The sequence below is a fragment of the Vipera berus genome (genome assembly GCF_964194415.1).
Source record: "Vipera berus genome assembly, chromosome: 2".
Classification (NCBI taxonomy): Eukaryota; Metazoa; Chordata; class Lepidosauria; order Squamata; family Viperidae; genus Vipera; species Vipera berus.
The window spans coordinates 54,781,631-54,802,007 of NC_138203.1; the positions used below are offsets into that span (position 1 = coordinate 54,781,631).

General features: G+C 37.9%; 1 long non-coding RNA gene across 3 annotated transcripts; it reads left to right on the top strand.

Moving 5' to 3' along the window:
• The first annotated feature begins 1,763 nt into the window (after positions 1-1,763).
• LOC308661075 lies at positions 1,764-19,884 on the top strand. 3 transcript variants are annotated; one of them, XR_014024883.1, is made up of 7 exons: positions 1,764-1,860; positions 11,083-11,137; positions 12,667-12,834; positions 13,212-13,286; positions 15,835-15,951; positions 17,014-17,227; positions 18,973-19,884. It is a non-coding gene; the product is annotated as an uncharacterized lncRNA (long non-coding RNA). The 3 variants fall into 3 exon arrangements; XR_014024884.1 differs by lacking the exon at positions 12,667-12,834; XR_014024885.1 differs by lacking the exons at positions 12,667-12,834; positions 17,014-17,227.
• The last annotated feature ends 493 nt before the right edge of the window (positions 19,885-20,377 follow it).

The following is a 20,377-nucleotide window of genomic DNA, read 5'->3' on the forward strand; positions in this document are numbered from 1 at the left end:
CTTTTCTTTTATAAGAAAGAATCCAGATTTCCAGCAGAAGTAGACAATGAAAAATAGGGAATAAAAAATCTTTCAGTTCACATGCTTTGAGAAATAAAGTTCCAATTGGGATTCAGTTATTTTTTCAATGTTTAAAACGCTCCTGGGTATTTAGTCGCCGCTCTTTCTGGAGGGAAGGCAAAAGTCCCCCTTCCCTCACCGCAGTGGGGAGAATGCTTAGCAGCTTAAGGAGGTATAGAAAGTAATTAGGGTGTAAAAGAGGTAGATCTCACCCAGACTCTTCCACACTGCTTTAAGAGTTGCATGGTGGAAAATGTGACTTTGGCTGTTCACAGCCTAGGGATGAACCATAATGGCCGGTCTTTTTGTCCACCGGTTTGGAGAGATTGCCAGATCTAACAGGAGAGTTGCGGCTCTCCCGCGATCCAGTGAGCGCCCCTCCTTGCTGGTTGCCTCTTTGGGGCAACTTTCGGCCCTTTTCAGGGGCCCTGGCTGCGTGACAAACCGGAAGTCAACAACTACATTTTTTCCACCTTGTTGCTTAATAGGCTCTAAATCTCTTAATAACAATTCTGAAATCAGAAGGGACTAGGATAATTGAATATTATATAGAGGATTGCTTGTTCAAAACCCAGTGGTTATTATTATTCTTCACGCTACATGGTTGCAGGATTTGCTAGGTTTTACATTGTATTTTCTTAGATCTTACAGCAAATCAGCCAAAGTATGATTTGGCAAGGGCTTACCACTTTTTTTTTAAAAAAATATATATCCCCCCCCCCCTCAAGAGAACAATTTGCACTCTGGACTGTTTGGGATTTGGGAGTGAACTCTTCATATCTCAAATTTTTGGAAAATTAGTTAAAAAAATCAAGGCATGGACTTTTTTTTACAAAATGGGAGAAACTAGCTAGCTCAGGAAAATGAAAAATAAAAAAAATTCTGGTCTAAACTCAACTTTGCATCCTAGTATTTCTTTTAACCAAGTCCAAATCTTTTGCCAATACCTTTGCGTCTTACTACAAGACCACCATACATGAAAATATGTGCCTATTTCTTCAGAGCATTTCCAACAACTAGGAGATATTGTCTTATACATTTTAGCTAAACGTGCTGGGGGGAGATGCCATCGATAAAACATTTTAAATAAATTTTCTTTATAGGCTGAGGCCAGTGTTATCCTTTTATTCCTATCCCAGAGCATTAGCCATATGTCAAGATCGATGCCATGTCTCAAATTTTTGGCCCAAGACAACATAGGTTCCTTCACTTGTTCCTCAAACATTTTATATGCCAAAAGCAAACTATACAATTTTCTTATTTGTTTGTGCTTATTTGTTTGTTATTTGTTTGTTTGCACTTCGGCTGTCCCTACAGGACCTCTTATGGCTCCAAAAAGCCCCCGCAAACACTGGGTGAGAGGTTGTGTGAAATGAAGAAGCCCATTCACACAGCCGCCCACTCTGACAGCTGGCTCTGCCCCTCATTTTAAAGCATTTTTTGAAGTGTTTTGAAACTACCCATCTTCTCCATACTAGGCCATGGATTGGCAACCCGTAGCTCTGGAGCTGCATGCGACTCTTTCAGCCTTCTCCTGCAGCTCCCAGTTTGCAGAGAGAGAGAGACAGAGACAGAGAGAGGCGCTTGTGCTTCCCTTCCTTTTCCTTTCTCTCTGTTGCTCTGTGTGTGTGTGTGTGTGTGTGTGCGTGCGTGCATGCGCATTTGTAAGTAACTCACGCTGTCCTCCAAGATTGGGTGGGGCTCCTGCCTTTGCTGCGTCTCCACAGGAAGCAGGAAGCAAGAGAGCCAATAAGAATGTGTGTCAACTTCTCCGAGAACAGCATGAAGCCAGCTTGCCAGGTGAGCAGAAGATCAGAGAGAGGGAGAGGGGGAGAGGAGAAAGAGAGAGGGAGGGAGAGAAAGAGAGGGAGAGAGGGAGGGAGGGAGAGAGAGAGAGAACTCATGCACAGCAGCCTCTATCTCTTTTTAATTAAACTCTTCAATCAAGTTCCCTCCCCTCGTGTGTATTTGTGTGTGTGTGTGTGTGTGCGTGCGCACACACACCCATTTTGCGACTCCCAGTGGTTTGTTTTTTTCTGGGAAACAGGTCCAAGTGGCTCTTTAAGTGTTTAAGGTTGCCAACCCCTGTATTAGGCAAAGATTATAACCCCTTACCCTTTCAACATTGTTAGTAAAAGGAGTTATAAAGCTGTGCTTGATAAACATAGACTCTCTTGCTTTTTCTTCCTTTGAAAATTAGCCACTGAACTACTGAGATTAGCCTGAAATAAACTGAAATTTGCTGTCCTAAACAGTCAGAAATACAGAAAGGTAATTTAAATGTGGAAAAGGACTCTTTGGAAGTGAATCAGATTAATGCACCCTGAGGTTCCTTGATAGTAAAGGGAGGATTAACAGAAAGTTGAGTCCATTTCTGCCATCCATAAATGGTTGATCCATATTCTGGCAATTGGGACCCTGGGCACTGTGAATAAAATTGAATGCTGGTATTGCCTTCACTTGTAGATTAAAAACTTTAAATTCTTGCTTTGCAGAAAACATGTGGGGGTAATTCAAAATGTATCTGGTTTGTTGGTTGACATATATTTGTTGGGTGCAGCTTCACTTGATCTTCTACTGTGCCCTGTTCACAAACCAGTAAAATAGAAAGTCACAATATTTGAAGGTGCAGCAATATTTGGGTTGTGAATAGTGTCTAGGAACAGAAAAACTCATTTGAAGAAGAGAGAGAAGCCAGAATTGAGTAGGGGCTAAAGCCAGGGCCACAATTAATTCTGGTTTAATATAATTTAAATTAAAATATATTAAAATCAAGTTAATTTAAATACAAATTTAAATTAATGAAATACAGGTAACAACTATTCACTATACATTTAGTAATTTCCCCCTCTGCCTTAAAAACTACAGTTATAAGCTAACTTTGGGAAGTGCCATATTGTAGTTTTCAATGGACCAGCTGTATTCTTATAATCTCAGTTTATGAACTCTGCCGTAAAATTTCTATTTTTGTTATTACTTGTTTTCTGACTTCATTCCAAATCTATTTATTACTTTCTACAGTAAGAAAAGGGTGGAGTCTAGGTTTTAAGATGTGTGTGTATGGGAGGGTCTTTTTTATGCTGTTTCTACAGTATTTGCTAAGGACAAAAAAGGTTCATGTGGGAATCATGCTTTGGAGAGTAGGAGTGCCTTTGCCTTTTTCTGTCAGTCCTTCAAGATAGACCAGACTAATATGCAGGCTAATATTATGAATAGAATAGAATAGAATAGAATAGAATAGAATAGAATAGAATAGAATAGAATAGAATAGAATAGAATAGAATAGAATAGAATAGAATAGAATAGAATAGAATAGAATAGAATAGAATAGAATAGAATAGGACAGGACAGAACAGAACAGAACAGAACAGAATAGAATCTTTATTGGCCAAGTGTGATTTGTCTCTGTTGCATATGCTTACTGTGCACATATAAACAGCAAGTAATATGGGTTAGGACGCTGAGCTTGTCGATCAGATGGTCGGCAGTTTGGCGGGTCGAATCCCGAGTGCCGCGTAACAGAGTGAGCGCCTGTTACTCGTCCCAGCTTCTGCCCACCTAGCAGTTCGAAAGCACGTAAAAATGCTAGTAGAAAAATAGGGACCACTCCGGTGGGAAGGTAACAGCGTTCCGTGCGCCTTTGGTGTCTAGTCATGCTGGCCACATGACCACGGAGACGTCCTCGGACAAGCGCTGGCTCTTCGGCTTTGAAACGGAGATGAGCACCGGCCCCTAGAGTCGGAAACGACTAGCACGCATGTGCGGGGGAACCTTTACCTTTACCTTTAATAGGTCATAGATCATAAGTCATAGTCACAATTGTTAATCATAAGTTACAACAATTGATAAATGATGAGATACCAATAGGAGGAGAATAAGGTTATAATAATAGAATCTTCCAAGTCTGAATGAATCCTTCCCACCGCCCACTTTCCTTTATTTTTGTGAGAACTAAGGAGAGTCCTGTCTGAGATGCTTACTCAGTGAGCTAGGTTTCTTTATTTGACTGTGTTTTAGTGGTGGCTGTTTCTCTTATTCCTCAAGGTCATTCCTTCTACCCATTACACGATCTGATCCACAGCCTGAAAGCTGCAGCTACATTTTTTAGTTTCAGAAGTCCTCCTCAGAAAGTTTGATGCTGAAAATTAACTATAAGTTACTGACTGGTGGTAGTATCATTTTTTGCATGATGGTGGTGGTGGTGGTGATGACAGCAATACATTTGTTTAGACTCCTTGGTCCCCTAAAGAAAAACAAAAAAAATCCCCTCACTAAGTTCAGTTCTTTTGATGATAACATCATATCAAGTGCCATTTTCTGTTTTCTTTAAAGGACAATCAATCAATAAATAGAATCTGAGTGATTTTTCTTCTGCCACAGTGCTAAAACAGATCTGCTAAAATAGTGCCTCCATTTTATTCAGGGAATATAGTGGCCACAGGCAAGCAGTGACCATTTAGTGCAGGGAGATTTATCAGTCCAAAGTGTTTAGTCTCTCAAAAAATGACAACTCTTTGGGACCAACGTTTAGACTTGAGGCTTAAAACTGGCCAATCTTGTCCAGCTGGGACTTTGGGAAAGGGCTGTACAGACCTGTGTCTCCTGATATCTTTAGTGAAATTCTGAAAGCTGAGTTCACTGGTAATAATAATGGGAACTGTTTATTACAGGCATTATTCACCCAGCCTATTCCTAAATAACCATACCACTGAGGAATACATGCCTGGTCAATTCCTTCAAACATTTTAGAAAACCAGAATAATGTAATTGAATGAAAAAGACTTGCAGCTCAGTCTGCCAAGAGATATTTCTGGCCCCACTGCGTAAATGCATAAAATCCACACTTTTTACTCTCTGCAGTCATTTCATAAAGTATTTCTAATTGTTTGGAACTGCCAAAGACCAGTTGCCAAAGAGACCGTATAATTTATTCCTAAAACCTGCTCATATTTTTATGCTGGCAAAAACCAAATATATTCTCTGAGAAGGTGGGAAAAAAGAGTTAAAATATCTTGAAAAGCAGAATTCAGCAAATAAGAATTGAGTATTACATATTATTTCAGCTTTCTCTAAACAAATATTAAGCACCTAAGTGATAAATTATCAAAAAGTGTAATGGGTTGAAACAATAACCTATTATAATAAAAAGGAAGAACCAAGACAATGATCAGATATAAGAAACCCGAGTCCAGGTCAGAACTATAACCTGCGTAAATGCCTCAGGTGAGACTCTCCTTAGTTCTCATTAAGATAAAGGGAGAGGCTCTTACTTTTTTATAAAATTTAGCACAATATTCACACCTTAGTATTATGCAGCCGAAGGAGATGAACCTACAGTTATCAGATTTTTTTTTATTTTTTATCCATCGATTTCACTGTAATATAGGGAGTTTTTCTAAAGACTTTATCCTACAAAAATCAGATGCAGTAGTGATTTGGATTGTGTCATTTAGGTTTTAAAGTTCCCCCAGTGGGAAGTTTAAACTTCCCTCCATTATTGGTAGGGAAAAATAGAAATGGGCAACTCAAGCATACCTTGGATTAAAAAAACAAATAGCCATCACAGGATTTACTTGTGTAAGCTGAGTACAGGTAGTCAGTCCTATGGGCATTTTTTTTTGCTGGAAACCAACAAAATAGGCCAAAGTTGGCAATCATGGTCACATGACTGTGGAAAGCTGCATTTAGCCATAACAGTAAGCCAGTTGCCAAGCACCTGAAATGCAGTCATGTGACCACAGGGGTGTGTGCAGTTGTCAGAACTCCAGAACCAGGTTAATGTAGCTTTTAGTGAGGGAGGTTGTCATAATTTTGATCAGTTGCAAAGCAACTAGTAGTTGCTCACAATTACTACCTGTAATTCTAACCAGCTTCCCCCAGTCCTTCAGCTGTCTTTTTTGCAGCTGGAATATCTTCTGTTTTATAACACTGGAGTGGATAAAAGAATCCTCCAGCAAAAAGGTCAAAGGAAGAAACTCAGTAATGCAGAAAACTTTCTTTTTCCTAACTCAGCCTCTCTCAGCTAGGGTATTCCAGATGTATTCAAACTGTAGCTTCTCGAGTCCCTGGCCAAAATTTTAGGAGCTGGCAATGTTGAGAATCCAGTCATAGCAAACTTGGAAGATGCCAGGTAAGGATTATGAAAATGTCATCCTGGCCCTTAAGAGGACAAACTGGATGAAATGACATTTAGATGTGTAATTGAAGCTGTTCAAGTTTTAGACAGATGGTTCCAAAACAAAGGGGTCCTTCAAATGCTTTATGTGTGGGGGGGAAAATTCCTCTTATAAATTTCTACAAAGAAAAACAGTAGAGGGAGCTGTTGTTATGTGATTAAAATCAGCACTGGTTTTCCTTAGTCCCTACCCCAAGCTAAATTACTGTAATTATCATCAAAATATGCTGAACTTTATATTTCTGTTTTGTCAATGCCATTAGAATGAGATAGGGAAGATCATCATTAAGATCAACTGTCACTGAAAATGATGTACCATTCATTTAATTCAAAATATTTCTTAAATTAGTATGAAGGATATAAAGAAATTTATATACTTAAAATAGATTTTCTGGACCCATTTTTAATGTGAACACAATATTATAAAATATTTTAGGTCCTACTTTTTAAACTGTTCTACTTTTCAAAAATCTGTTGATCAGAAACACTTTTAAAAATAACTGTGATTAAGTTTGCAATATTAAATTTTGGGGATAAGTTAGAAAGGCCTATAATTACAAACATAGGATTTAAACTGATTTTTTTTTTTACCTGTACTTGAGATGACAAAAGTGTAGGAACTTTTGATACGTGCAACGTGATCAGCTTTGTGGAATGCTTTTGGCTGCCAGTCTTTAAAGTAAACTAAGATTCCAACTTGGAGTAGAATCAATAGGTCTGGCATCTTATCTTTGTAAAGAATTTAAATGTTGGTGCAGTGATATGAAAGTAAATGTAAACCAATGGCTTTATCTTTTCATAATCCTCATTTACTGTTCTTCTGAAACAAAAAAATAAATGCTTTAATTCAAAATATCTCCTTTATTTAGAAGGAGAAAAACATGCTAAATGATACAATTATGTGTTTTGCATTTCATCATCATTTTTCAAGCAGTATCAGTCCTAATAACAACATAAATTTTCCACTGTGTTTAATTAATTTTGGGCATTTATGCTTGCTTTTAAAACTTCCTTTGTTTCATTGATCATACCAATAAAAACTTATAGGATTAGTTTTCAAGTGGACAAATTGCCTAGGCCAGAGGTAGGCAACCTCGGCTCTTTTATGACTCATGGACTTCCTCAGTAATTCTGGGAATTGAAGTCCACGAGTCATAAAAGAGCCAAGGTTGCCTACCCCTGGCTGAGACTCAGAGCAAGAAAAAAATGGACACTATACATTTTTATCATGTCCAACATCGTGCAGGTGATTTATTCTCATAAAATTATTAACAGATTAGAAGATATGACCATGGACAAGAATGCAGCTAGCTTTATAAAAATATATGTGCAGGTGGTACTGTTAGTTTGAAAATATTATACATGGTATCCATTGCAATAAGCTTCCCTCTTAGACCTAACAGAAGATTTATTAGATATTATTTTATCAGATAAAAGCTAAACAATACTTTCCCTTATCAACTACAATGTAGCATTTTAAAATGACATTTTAATCTAGCATTGTGATGAATGATGGAAAGCTGTGCTTGACGTAGCTTAGAATATAAAATATATAGATTGTGTGGCTTGCATACTAGCGAAGAGGTGGGCTCCACATAGACAGGAGATGATGTCACTCTGACTATTTGGATGTGGAAGCTTTATGCTCCACAAAGCACCTCCTTTTAAATTGTTTCCTCTACAATACAACTCAAAATTATTTTCCAAATTTGGCAGTGCAATATTATTCAATACCTGGATGAGCATCATATCAGGCATATTGGTTGTTTTTCCGTGTTTCTAGTTTTTATATAGCATTGTAATTGGTAATTTTAATTGACTCTATGTTTATATTTTTACAGTCTGTAAGCTACCCAGAGTCACCTGTCGATAAATTTAATAAATAATATTTAATAAATAATATTTAAAATTTATTAAAATTTAATAAATAATATTTGAATAGCCTCCTTTCATTTCTAGCTTACCAAGAAATAGTTTGTAGTCTACTTTGTTGAATGCCTTGCTGAAGTCTAAGTATACCATGTCCACAGCAATTCACTGGTCTACTAATTTAGTTATTGTCAAAAAATGAAATAATTGGTTTGGCATGAACTGTTTTTAACAAACCCATGCTGGCTTTTAGCTATAACTTTATTTGTTTCTAGATGTTTGTATATCTGTTTTTTTATTGTCTTTTCCAATATCTTCCCAGATATTGATGTTAGGCTGATTGGTCTGTAGTTTCTTGGGTCACTCAACAGACTTTAAGATTACAGTCAAATACATGTATTTATCTCAGACCATTCAAAACCGAATAGTTAAGAAAAATACCATGGCCTATGGGCTTCTATTTGAGATAAGCTTTCTCTATTTCTAAATCCACAGAGGTCTATTAAAATGAAGCTAGGAAAACAAATTTCTTGTGCTACTGTTAAACAAACAAGCCACCACTGTTCTCCCAACAGCAATTCCTTTTTTCTGCTTGGATCATTAAAAAAAAAAAACCAGAACCTGAAAATTCAAATAAAATAATTGCCCCAACACTTTTACCCCTGCCTGTCTGCAGAAAGATGAGTGGTTTTTTCCTGGGGTCTAATTCAGTAGATTTATCGACTACAATTATGGGGCTTTGATCGCACCAGAATGGGTGGTGTTCTGCATGGGGTATAGCTGTCCTTTTCCAATTCACTCTTCTTATCAGGATACATGTCTGTTGATTTGTGGGAAGCTGGCTGTTTTTCGTTCCTGACAAACTCCAGTGATTAAAATGTAGTGGCTTGCTCTAGTTTCCCTGATAAAGGTGACAGCTGCCGAGTTTCCAGTGTTAGTGGATATGGTCCATGCAGATTGCTTTTTAATGAAAGCAATACATTATCTTACCCATAGACCTTGCCGCCTTACCACCTTAATGTATTCTAGCTTGGCATCACATTAATCTATAAATTAGGTATATTAAAGATACTTCTCAGTATTTATCCTAACTTTAAACAGGTTTTTAACACTGACCTTTAACTTTTTTCCTGTTAGCAATTCCACAATGAATGCCCTGTAATCAAACTTGGATTTTTTTCCCCTCTTTATGTTATGTAATCTTTTAACAGGTACTGCTGCTTAGAGCATGACAGTTTTGGTCACCACATTACAAAAAAGATGTTGAGACTTTGGAAAAAGTGCAAAGAAGAGCAACTAAAATGATTAAAGGCCTGGAGACGAAAACATATGAAGAACGGTTGCAGGGTTTGGGTTTGGCTAGTCTAGAGAAAAGAAGGACTGGGGGGACATGATAGCAGTATTCCAATATTTGAGAGGCTGCCACAAAGAAGAAGGGGTCAACTTATTTTCCAAAGCACCAGAGGGCAGGGCAAGAAACAATGGATGGAAACTAATCAAGGACACAAGCAACCTGGAATTAAGGAGATACTTCCTGACAGTGTGGATAGTTAACCAGTGGAACAGCTTGCCACCAGAAGTTGTGGATGCTTCATCACTGGAAGTTTTTAAGAAGAGATTTAACCTTGTTAAGGAAAATTGTTTCTCAACCTTGGCAAGTTTAAGATGTGTGGACTTCAACTCCCAGAATTCCCCAGCCAGCATGGTTGGCTAAGGAATTCTGGGAGTTGAAATTTCTCAACTTTAAGAAGTTGAGAAACTCTGCCTTAACCAATACTAGGAAATATGTCCCTCTAGGTTGTTATGTAAGATTCTTCTGGTATTGCTGTCATCACCAAATATTTTCCAGGTTTGGAACTGTTGTATTTCTTTTCCAAATGAAATGTGGAGATAGTATAAATAGATCCAATTTAAACAGGAATTAAAATGCCCTTTGTGGTTCAGCTTTAAAAGTTTGCTTGAAAATTACATTTCTCTATATTGAATAAGATAGGCTTGGTGTTAACAAGACAATGCATCTATGTCAATGTACCTCTTTGCTTTTTTAATTGAAATGATAGCTATTTAAAGAAGTCACTCTCTCTATTGGAAAATAAAGTTCTCTCTGACATGTCCTTCTACCCAAAACTCAACTCCTTCTCTTCTACATGGCAGTTGGGAGATGTTTGCACGGCTCTCCATTCTTCATCTCCTCCCTGTGGAAATTAGCTGAAGGTGCTCCGTTGTAAAATTCATTAAGTGACAGATTTCATTTACCCAGTTATCTGTGTTTGTGTGTGTGTGTGTGTGTGTGTGTGTGTGTGTGTGTGTGTGTGTTTCTCTCTCTGTCTCGCTTATAGAGAGAAATAGAGAATTATTTGTTAATATGTCTGTCCATCTTTAGCTTGGGGATAATTTTATTTGGTATATTATCGAAAATGGCAAGAAGATCAGTTAATACAATCTTTGGATGAAGCTTCACATTTTGTTTGTGGGGGGAAAAAAATCACAGGAACAACTTATGGTAATAGAAGTATGCCCTGACTGTGGCCAAGTTCAGTGAATCAGAGACTGCAGTTTGGAGTCTAACAAGTCTGAAATGAGATGTGGATCTCCCTTTGATTAATGTCGGAAAACCATACATGACTGTGTTTCCCCCCTTTTTGTTTTACAAATATTTGCAAGCACAGTAGAGGTTTCTGTGATGTAGAGCAATAACTGCTTAGTCTAGTATTTTCATTCTTTTCCTACCAACTTTAACCATAAAATCCAGACTGAAACTCCACTATTATTAACTAGTTGCTTTTAAATTTTTCTGGATTGTCCTCTCATCTTTTTTTAAAGTTTGATTTCTAGGGTTTGTTTTTTTCCTCCTTTTCTTCACTTGAAGCACAGTACAACATCAACTTGTGCAATGTTCTACAGAACTTTTTCAGGCCTGCTATGCTTTTAATTAGAAACTTCTTTTTGTCTTGAGTATTTAATTGCTTCATTTTCAGTGAAGATGCAAGACTACTGAATTGGTCCTTAATTAGCAGTTCCTGTTCTCTGCTGGTATGTATTTAATTTCTTCTTTGGTTTCCATAATTCACTCTCCCTCTTGCTGTCTCTCCTAAAAATTATACTGCTTCACAGCAAAGCTTCCAGAAAACAGAAACTAATTACAGAACAATTAAATGGTAATTCATCCCCAATGCTGCTCTGTGTTGACTGATCAAAAGTTGAAACTATGAGAATGAAAATTCTATTTAATTTTCAAGGCTTTTACTGAGAATGAAAGATCTTGACTATTGCATTGAGCATTATTAGAAAGCATAGCACTATATAATATTTGGAAACAAAATGTTAATTTCCTTTAACAGCTGACAATGGAAAATCTTCCTCAATAATAGTACCAAAAGCTACTATTATGTAAATAAGCTCTGTGATGTAGGTGTAAAAACTGCGGCCCAACTGCCCTTCTGGTCTTCCTCTGAGAACTAATAGAACTGGTGGGACCAAAAACATATTTATTTATTTATTTATTTATTTTATTCGGTTTATATACCACCCTATTCCCAAAGGACTCAGGGCGGTTTACAAGGCAAAATTTAAAAACAATCCAATATAAAATTAAAATAAATTAAAATAAATTAAATTAAGTCTAGCCACAAAAATCAAATCACAATTTAAAAACATTAAACCCCTCAGTCCAGACCAGATAGCTCAAAAAGCCAGGTTTTTAGGTCCCGGCGAAATGAACGAAGGTTGGGGGCAGTCCAGAGTTTCGTTGGCAGTTGATTCCATAGGGCAGGCACGCCCACAGAGAACGCCCTCCCCCTGGGGATCACCCGTCGGCAATCCTTGACCGGCGGTACCCTGAGGAGGCCCTCCCTGTGGGAGCGCACAGGACGATGGGTAATTGACGCTGGAAGCAGGTGCTCCCTTAGATAATCCGGGCCCATGCCATAATATAACCACCCTGATGCATTGGAGAAAGGGGCATTTTAAGGAGCAAAATTGTGGTTTTGGCCTTGAAGATTTTTAGGGCTCCACTTCACCCCTTAGAACTCCTGACAGCCCCTCTCCAAAGCGGGGGGCACATATGATATACTTGTGATAGTGGCAAATATCTGTAGCTCGGGTATTAGATGAGGGTGGAGGTTTGTTCTCCAAGCTTGTGGGTTGGTTTCCAAATGTTTTGTTACCAGGCTAGAGAATATTTTCAGTGGAACTTAGGGGATGTCAGTGTCGGTGTTCTATTAGCCCACAGATAAAAGGCCAGAAGGGGACTTGGGCTATCAGAAAACTGACACTGACATCCCTTAAATTCTACTGAAGATGTTACCTAGCCTGGTAACGAAACGTTTGGAAACCAACTCATAAGCTCGGAGAACAAACCGCCACCCACATGACACACTGCATAAAACCTAGGATGGTCCTCAAGCTGATAGAAATTGCTAGTCTACGACAGCAAGAAAAAGCAAGCCACTTTAGTTCTTTTCCTCACCGTGCTTGGAAATACTGTATAATTCAAATTATTAAATTAGATATTTTTTTCAATTGTTTCAATATTTTTTTCAATTCTTAATTAATCTCATTAGAAAAAGCTTCAGAATTAGAACTGGTAGAAAAAGATTGGATGCAAGTGACTGGGGATTCTGAGGGCGACAGAATGTGAAACTGTCTAGAGCTGTTACACTGAACTTTGTGGGCAAAGAGCTCCCCAGAGGGATAGAACAGATGGGATGGGGCCCCAGCACTGAACTCTGGTAAGAGAGGACTTGGACCGGGTAAGGGGTTGCATGGAATAAATGGTGGACTTGGGGGGGGGAGAAATCATTTGTTGGTACCTGGGAGGTAGTTGTGGGGACTGGTGTTAGGTTGGGACCGTGATAGGGATTGCTGTGGCTAGTGGTATGTTAGAATCTAGGCCAGATTTGAAGAAATCTGGTGCAGCTGGTGGATACATGGTAAGTGTTGAAGTAGAATCTTATGCAGGGTGAGTCTGGACAAAGTGGAACATTAAGAAATTGCCTTTTTAAAAAAAAATAGGGACTGGAATGCAGATGTATGAAAGAGCACAAGGGAGACCATTACATGGGAAGAGGGATCCACACACTGACCCAGTTCCCTTCTTTTAATACAGGGACTCCTAAACTGGGCCAGAGTGGCTGAAGGTTCAGGCATCTTGGACTCAGTCTGCTGCTGGTAAATGTCAGATGTAAGTACATAAATAAGGTATATATTTGCAAAACTGGCATTGCTAGCGAGCCAGAGCCAGAGATATACAGGCAAAATAATGATATTATTCTCAACTCAGCCATTTTGTTTTGAACCCAAAACTAACATTAATCATTCAATTAATTTTCTCAGAATTGATGTTCTGTTTCTAATTTCTGCATGTTTAAAAGCTTATTAAAGACAAAATACCACAGGCCTCTTTTTAAAATAAATATCGTGAACCAATATTTGAGCAGAAAAATAACAAATTAATCTGTTATTATGTGTTTCCGAAACAATTATATTCATGTCTGCATTGGAACAACTATGTAAAGAACATTGCAATGCTTTATATGGAAAGCACATGGAACATTTCCCCTTGGCTATCATTCTCTCTTGGACTAAAAATTCTTGTAATCCATCTTCTAGAAAATTGCTTAAAGAAAATCATCCCTACTTTGTCAACCGAGCTAAAGGAGGCACATTGGCGTTTGGTTTTCTTCTGTTTTTCAAGAAAAGATCTGAGTATTTCATGTTGATTGCTTGATTGGCTGCAGTGGGACTCTTTAAAAATACTAAAAAAAATCAGGAATCCAGTAAAAATCAAACATACGCTATCATCAATCATGTGCCCGGGATATTAGCTGGGGTTTTTACTCAGGAAGATGCCATTAAAAGTTGAAGAAATTAATTGGTGCCATTGAACATAATGGTCTTTTCTGACACAGTTCCTCAAATAGACAGAAAAATTATGGATAAAGCAAATTCCTTATGGGATTTTTATAGAAGTCAGCTTTGTTCTGTTATTGTTTATTGTAAATGTTATTACTGTGATCTGTTGCCCCATGATGCTTTGTCTATACTGGTATGCCATTCAGCTTCTTGTAACAACTGAGAGCCTGAGTCATCAGCCAAAATAACATTTATTTTTAATTTCTATATTTCCAATGCACTCTCTAGGCATGTGTTTAAAATTCCATATTCAAAAACATTATGCTTTTTATAGATCACAAGGATTTTATGCAGTTTCAAAAAATTCTTTGTTTTGAAAGCCCCGTATGTAATGCAGCTAAGTATGAACACAGAGCTACCCCAGTATAAAAAGTAAATAAGGACTCTCCCAAACTGAGTTCAATTCCTGGTGATTTCAGAGTCAGTGTGACCTAATGAGCAATGATATGCAAACAGTATGTCGTTTCTTTTGTAAGGGGGAATCTGGTGAAATAGCAACCAGGGTTTCCCAATTGGAGAGCCCTATTTTGTAAACATATCTCAGCTACTCAAGTCCACAAAGTAAACCACTGTGTATTCATTAATTCAAATAAGTAAGATTAAAAGGAAGCCAGTATGGTGCAGTGGATAGGGCATCAGGCTAGAAACTAGGAGATCATGGGATCTAGTTCCACCTTAGGCATAAATCCACCTGGGGTGACCTTGGGCAAAGTCATTCCCTCTGCCTCCTAGGAAGGAGGCAAATAGCAAACAACTTCTTAAAAACCTTGTCAAGAAAACTGCAGGGACCTGTCCTGGCAGTCTTTGAAAATTGGACATGAAGGAAGTAAAAAAAAAATGAGAAAAAAAGCTAATTTTGAAACGCACAGAGACTTTGACGTACTTGTGTGTGGCTTCAATCCTGCCTACAATAAAGAACTTCTGTCTTATGTCATTTCATGAATGTCTTCTGCCATATAACTTAGTTCCTGAATAAGAAGTTACGTGTCTTCAAAACAGGGATTTATTACTGGGATCTGGTATGAAGCTTTCTTCTTAGGGGGTTTAATCCCCAGTCTGGTATCCAGTCCTGGGATTTCCTTGTCATCCCTATTCAAATACTAAATAGTTGCTTAGCTTTCTTAAAAGGTAAAGGTAAAGTTTCCCCAGCACATGCGTGCTAGTCGTTTCCAACTCTAGGGGCCGGTGCTCATCTCCGTTTCAAAGCCGAAGAGCCAGCGCTTGTCCGAGGACATCTCAGTGGTCATGTGGCCAGCATGACTAGACGCCAAAGGCACATGGAACGCTGTTACCTTCCCACCGTAGTGGTCCCTATTTTTCTACTTGCATTTTTACGTGCTTTCGAACTGCTAGGTTGGCAGAAGCTGGGACGAGTAACAGGCGCTCACTCTGCTATGCGGCACTTGGGATTCGACCCGCCAAACTGCCGACCTTCTGATCGACAAGCTCAGCATCCTAACCCACTGAGCCACCGCGTCCCTTTTAGCTTTCTTAGGCTCAGCTAAAATCAACAATGCAGCTATGTCTGTGACTGTGTGGACTAACAGTATGTTTGCAGCATTTATTTAGTTTCAGTTTGATCCTGTGCTTACTATTTCAAAGATTCCTTCCTTTCAGGAAATATATTTCTACCAATAATCTAGTCGCTAGCAGAATAGGCCTCATTTTAAACAGATAAGATGTTTCTCATCTTCTGTTGTGCAATCACTGTTTTATTTTCAGCATTATACTGAGAGGTGGGAAAGCCCAAATAATGTCCTTAGCTTGTAATTCTGCCGCTAACCTTCTCTTCCCTCTAACACTATTTCCATCTCCAGCAAAGAAGAACTAAAGGAATAAATGCACAATGATCAAAACTCCTTGTCCTTGTTGTGATGTCAGAACAATGATGATGTTGGCTTGCCTTTCTTCACTATCCTGGTTTTGTCTGTCAGGTATCTTGGTTTGGGAAAGGGCAGGATAAATACTATATGAATTATGGTCTGGAAATGAGACAGAGTCAACATCATGGAAGTAGGCTTTGGGTGATAGTGTAAATAATTCATAAAAAACAGCCTCGTTTATCCTCAAAGTACAGAAAACTGCCAGCATATTTGCACTCCCTTGGCTGATTTCTAACCTGCCTTTATTGCCTCTGGGTGGCATGGTGGCTCAGTGATTAAGACACTGGTCTTGTTGGCTGGAAAGCCAGCAGCCCAGATATGAGACCTGTACACCATGTGACCGGGTGAGCTCCGGTCCTTGCCCCAGCTCCTTCCAGCTTAGCAGTTCAAAAACATGCAAATGTGAGTAGGTAAATAGACACCACTCCAGTGGAAATGTAACAGCGTTCCATGATGTCATACTGGCCACATGACTGCAGAAATGTCTTTAGATAGCGCTGGCTCAATGGCTTTGAAGTGGAGATGAGCTCCTCCCTTATAGTCAGCAACATCTAGCAGCGTACAATCCACAAGGACTCCTTTACCTTTTTTTAAAAATTGCCTCTTCTCTGACTCACTGCCACATGATGCTGTCCTGATTTTATGGGTGAAGACATGATGAGCAAATGGTTGATTCCTTTCTCCATGCAACTCCTGAAAGAACGACTGGGTACAAATGTAACAATGAATAATACAGATTAAGAGGCACTGGTAGGAAAAATTATATTGCTAGGGCAGGTTTGTGCTGAGGAGGGTGCAAGATGGAAAAGACACGGCTTCTTTCTCTTGCCAATGCTTGCTGCTGTCCATCTGGCAACAAGTTTTTAAAGGACTCAACTGTTTTGAATTTGGGACAGAACAATATGTAGTAGAGAAGTAATGTGGACGAAACACCTAACCCAGGGATAGGCAACCTTGGCTCTTTTATGACTCATGGACTTCAACTCCCAGAATTCCTGAGTCAGCTGACTCAGGAATTCTGGGAGTTGAAGTCCATGAGTCATAAAAGAGCCGAGGTTGCCTACCCCTGACCTAACCTTTTCTCTACCTTCTCTTTTTCTTTTTCCAAAGCAGAAAAAGATCATGGGGAAGAAGGCTATGAAAGAAGCAAATGATAGATAGGAGAAAGAATAAATGTACCCTTTGCCAGCCACTTTCACCTGACACTACTCTTCTATAACAATCTCTTGGTGATGATTTTCTTAATGGTAGCCCCATACAGCACTACTTTCTCCCAGCTATGTAGCTGTTGCTCATCAGTCTCTTCTGCCACTTCAAAGTTATGGAGGTGATTACTTTAAATATGCAGTGAATTTAATGATCATCTACAAAGTTAAGTTATTGTAATAAGCACAAATGAAATGTTTTGAATCAAGCTTCCAGAGGTCTTGGTAATTCTTATTTTATTTTACTCCAATTGAAATTACTCCAATTTCAATTATGAATGTCAGGGCTATACTACAAAAATGTAAATCTATAGCAAAAATATTGTTTTATTAATAAAGGTTCATATTTATATTAATACTAATTAATACTTTGTTTTTTCAAAGTATTCTAAAATAAGTATCCTGCAATAAAGGTAATTCTCATTTAATAGCATATTTTCCTTTCCTAAACTTGTGTCTAGATTTATTAGAAAGACAAAATATTAGTTCCAGACTTTTTAATTCATTCTTAATATTAGAATTTAATTCTGACTCAACTTGATCATGTATGTATTTAGTTTGCATTACAGCATACCAGTACAAGAATAGAAGTGAAGAATTAACATTTATCAAAAGGAGAAAGAACTTTCTTACCTTTAATAACTTTAGAGAAATAAATGAAAACTCTGACAAGGCTACAAGAAAGAAATCTCATTCTTCCCATTTTTGGTGCTGCCTTTAATATATGTAATTTTAACCATAGCAGAGTAATAATAAGAACTTGATTTCTTGCTGAATTGTTTTGAAAGATTAGGCACATGGTAATTCCTTCAGAGAAGCTTTCTGACATTTTGTGCCTTTTGATGTTTGCACTATTATAAAGACCTGATAAGTAGATGAATGATCACGATAGATGCGCCTAATGAGAAAATGATAAGAATTCAGGCAACTGGCATGAGTTATGTGTCTCTCATCCAGAAGGTCCAATGCCCTCACTTTTATCTTAATTATTAATTTCTTAATTACAAATAAAATATATTTTCTGCTCTCTTTGGCAAAGATGTCTACTTGTATTCATTCAATAACTGATCCTGCATTATTGTAATATTTACTGGATATCTCTTTTAGAAAAGTTTCCCTTTCTTGTCATCTCATATTAAAAATGTGCAACTATTACTTAGAAAAAGTTTCAAGAAAAGGAAAAGGGTATTTTATTATCTTATCTCATAGACAATATCTGGAAATACCTAAGTGGATGTAATAGTACATGGGAATAATCTTGAGATTTAAAAAAGGTAAAAGAGTTCCTGCGGATTTTACTCCACTAGTCATTGCTGACTACAGGAGGCAGTGCTCCTCTCTATTTCAAGGCCATTAAACCAACCCTGTCCAAAGACATTTCTGCAGTCATGTGGCTAGCATGATGTCATGGAGCACTGTTACCTTCTAACCAAAGTGGTACCTATTTATCTACTTGCATTTGCATTCTTTTGAACTGGTAGGTTGGCAGGAGCTGGGGCAAGGACTGGAGCTCACCCCATCATGTGTGCTCAGGTCTCAAACCTGGGCTGCCAGCTTTCCAGCACACAAGCCTAGCATCTTAACTGCTTAACTGCTAAATCACCATCAATAACCTTGAGAGACAGGAGGAAAAGCCACAGACTGGACATCAAGCATATCTTGGTCCATAGAAGAAGAGAGGGTATGAGTAGCATTTCAAGAGAGACCTTCCAAAATGTTCCAGAGACTAAAAGAAAAGAGGGGAGAAATGATTTGAGTCTTGAGTCAGTCAAGAAGCACAACAATGAATACTAACTTTATCTTTATTGTAAGGTTACCCTAAGAAATAAAAAGATTATTGATTCTTTTGAACTTTGTTTTTGGTCAGTCTCCTGAGAATACCACAAACAGCTAAGAAAACAAACAACTGGATCATTGAACAAATCAAGCCACAGTTCTCCCTCGAGGCACAAATGACTAGGCTCAAATTATCCCAGTTCAGACACATTATGTAAACTCCTAGCTCTGTGGTGAAATCTACAATGATGAAAAAGTGGAACGAAAGAGAAAAGGACTACCAAAGAAAAATGGACTTAATTATATCAGCCATAGGAGCATTGCTGGAAGATCTGAAAGACCATGTTGGGGCAGATTGTCATGGAGAAAAATCTATCTATGTGGTTGCTGACACCAACTTGATGGCACAAAATCAATCACATTAAGAATCTAATTAGCTGGTTTAATTAAAAATGATCTACTCTCTTCATTGTCTTTTACTCCATTGCCCTATGCATCTATCTAAGTTTAACAGAATGTAAGTTGAAGGAATCCTCCATATCAGAGTTAGTGGGCCCATTATTAACTGTGCAATGAGTTTTTTAAAGGTTAATAATGTAGACAAAAGCTGTTAAGTTGGTGAATAAAACTATATGATTTTAGGTTTCTTAAGTTAAACTTATAGTAAATAATCTATTTTAGGTTTAAAAACTCAATGTAATATATGTCCCACTAAAATCAATATATTTTTAGTTAAGCCATAATTTATGCACACCTTGTTGGGAAAAATTCTGTAATGCATTACTATGGATGTCCTAAAATTGGGTGAGGAAACTGCTAATAAAACCTTGGCAATGTAGGATATCTTCTGGGTAGGTTATATTCCAGAAGAAAAAGGATTTGAGAGATGCAGGTACAGTATAAGGACAGGTCTTAAGGAGGCTCAGAATTTGGAAATATATCCCTTTGTTACAGAGATAGGGTTAAAAATAACCCTCCTTTTTAATTATTTAATAAAAGTTCATTTCTTTGTCATGTTTTGTTAATCAAGAGTCTGTGTTATTCTGTATCTTCCCAACATTTCAGCCATTTATGTCATCTTAGAAAAAATTGTCTCAAAGGTGAGAGCAGTACAGCAGGAAATAATTCCCATAACAAGGAGGATATGCTGTTGGGTTGGGGCCAAATAGCAAGGAGCATTTGTTGACAATGCAATGACTCTAACCCCACCTTCCAGCTCAAATATATTCTTCTCCTACATCTACAACATGTGGACTTAGGGTGGCGAGTTGGAAAGATGATAGCTCAATAATATCAAACAATTTCTAAGGTAATCAGGGATTTCTAGCAGCTGTGGGATTTTTTATGGAATGCACATTTTTAAAAAGGCAAAGCTTCAATCATGTCTTTATGGCTGCCATCTTGATTTTTTTGTTCACATTAGCAGACACTCCTGAAGGTTAATGTTGTCAGAAAATGAATCAATTGGCAATTATCAATAGAAAAAAAAGAATTTT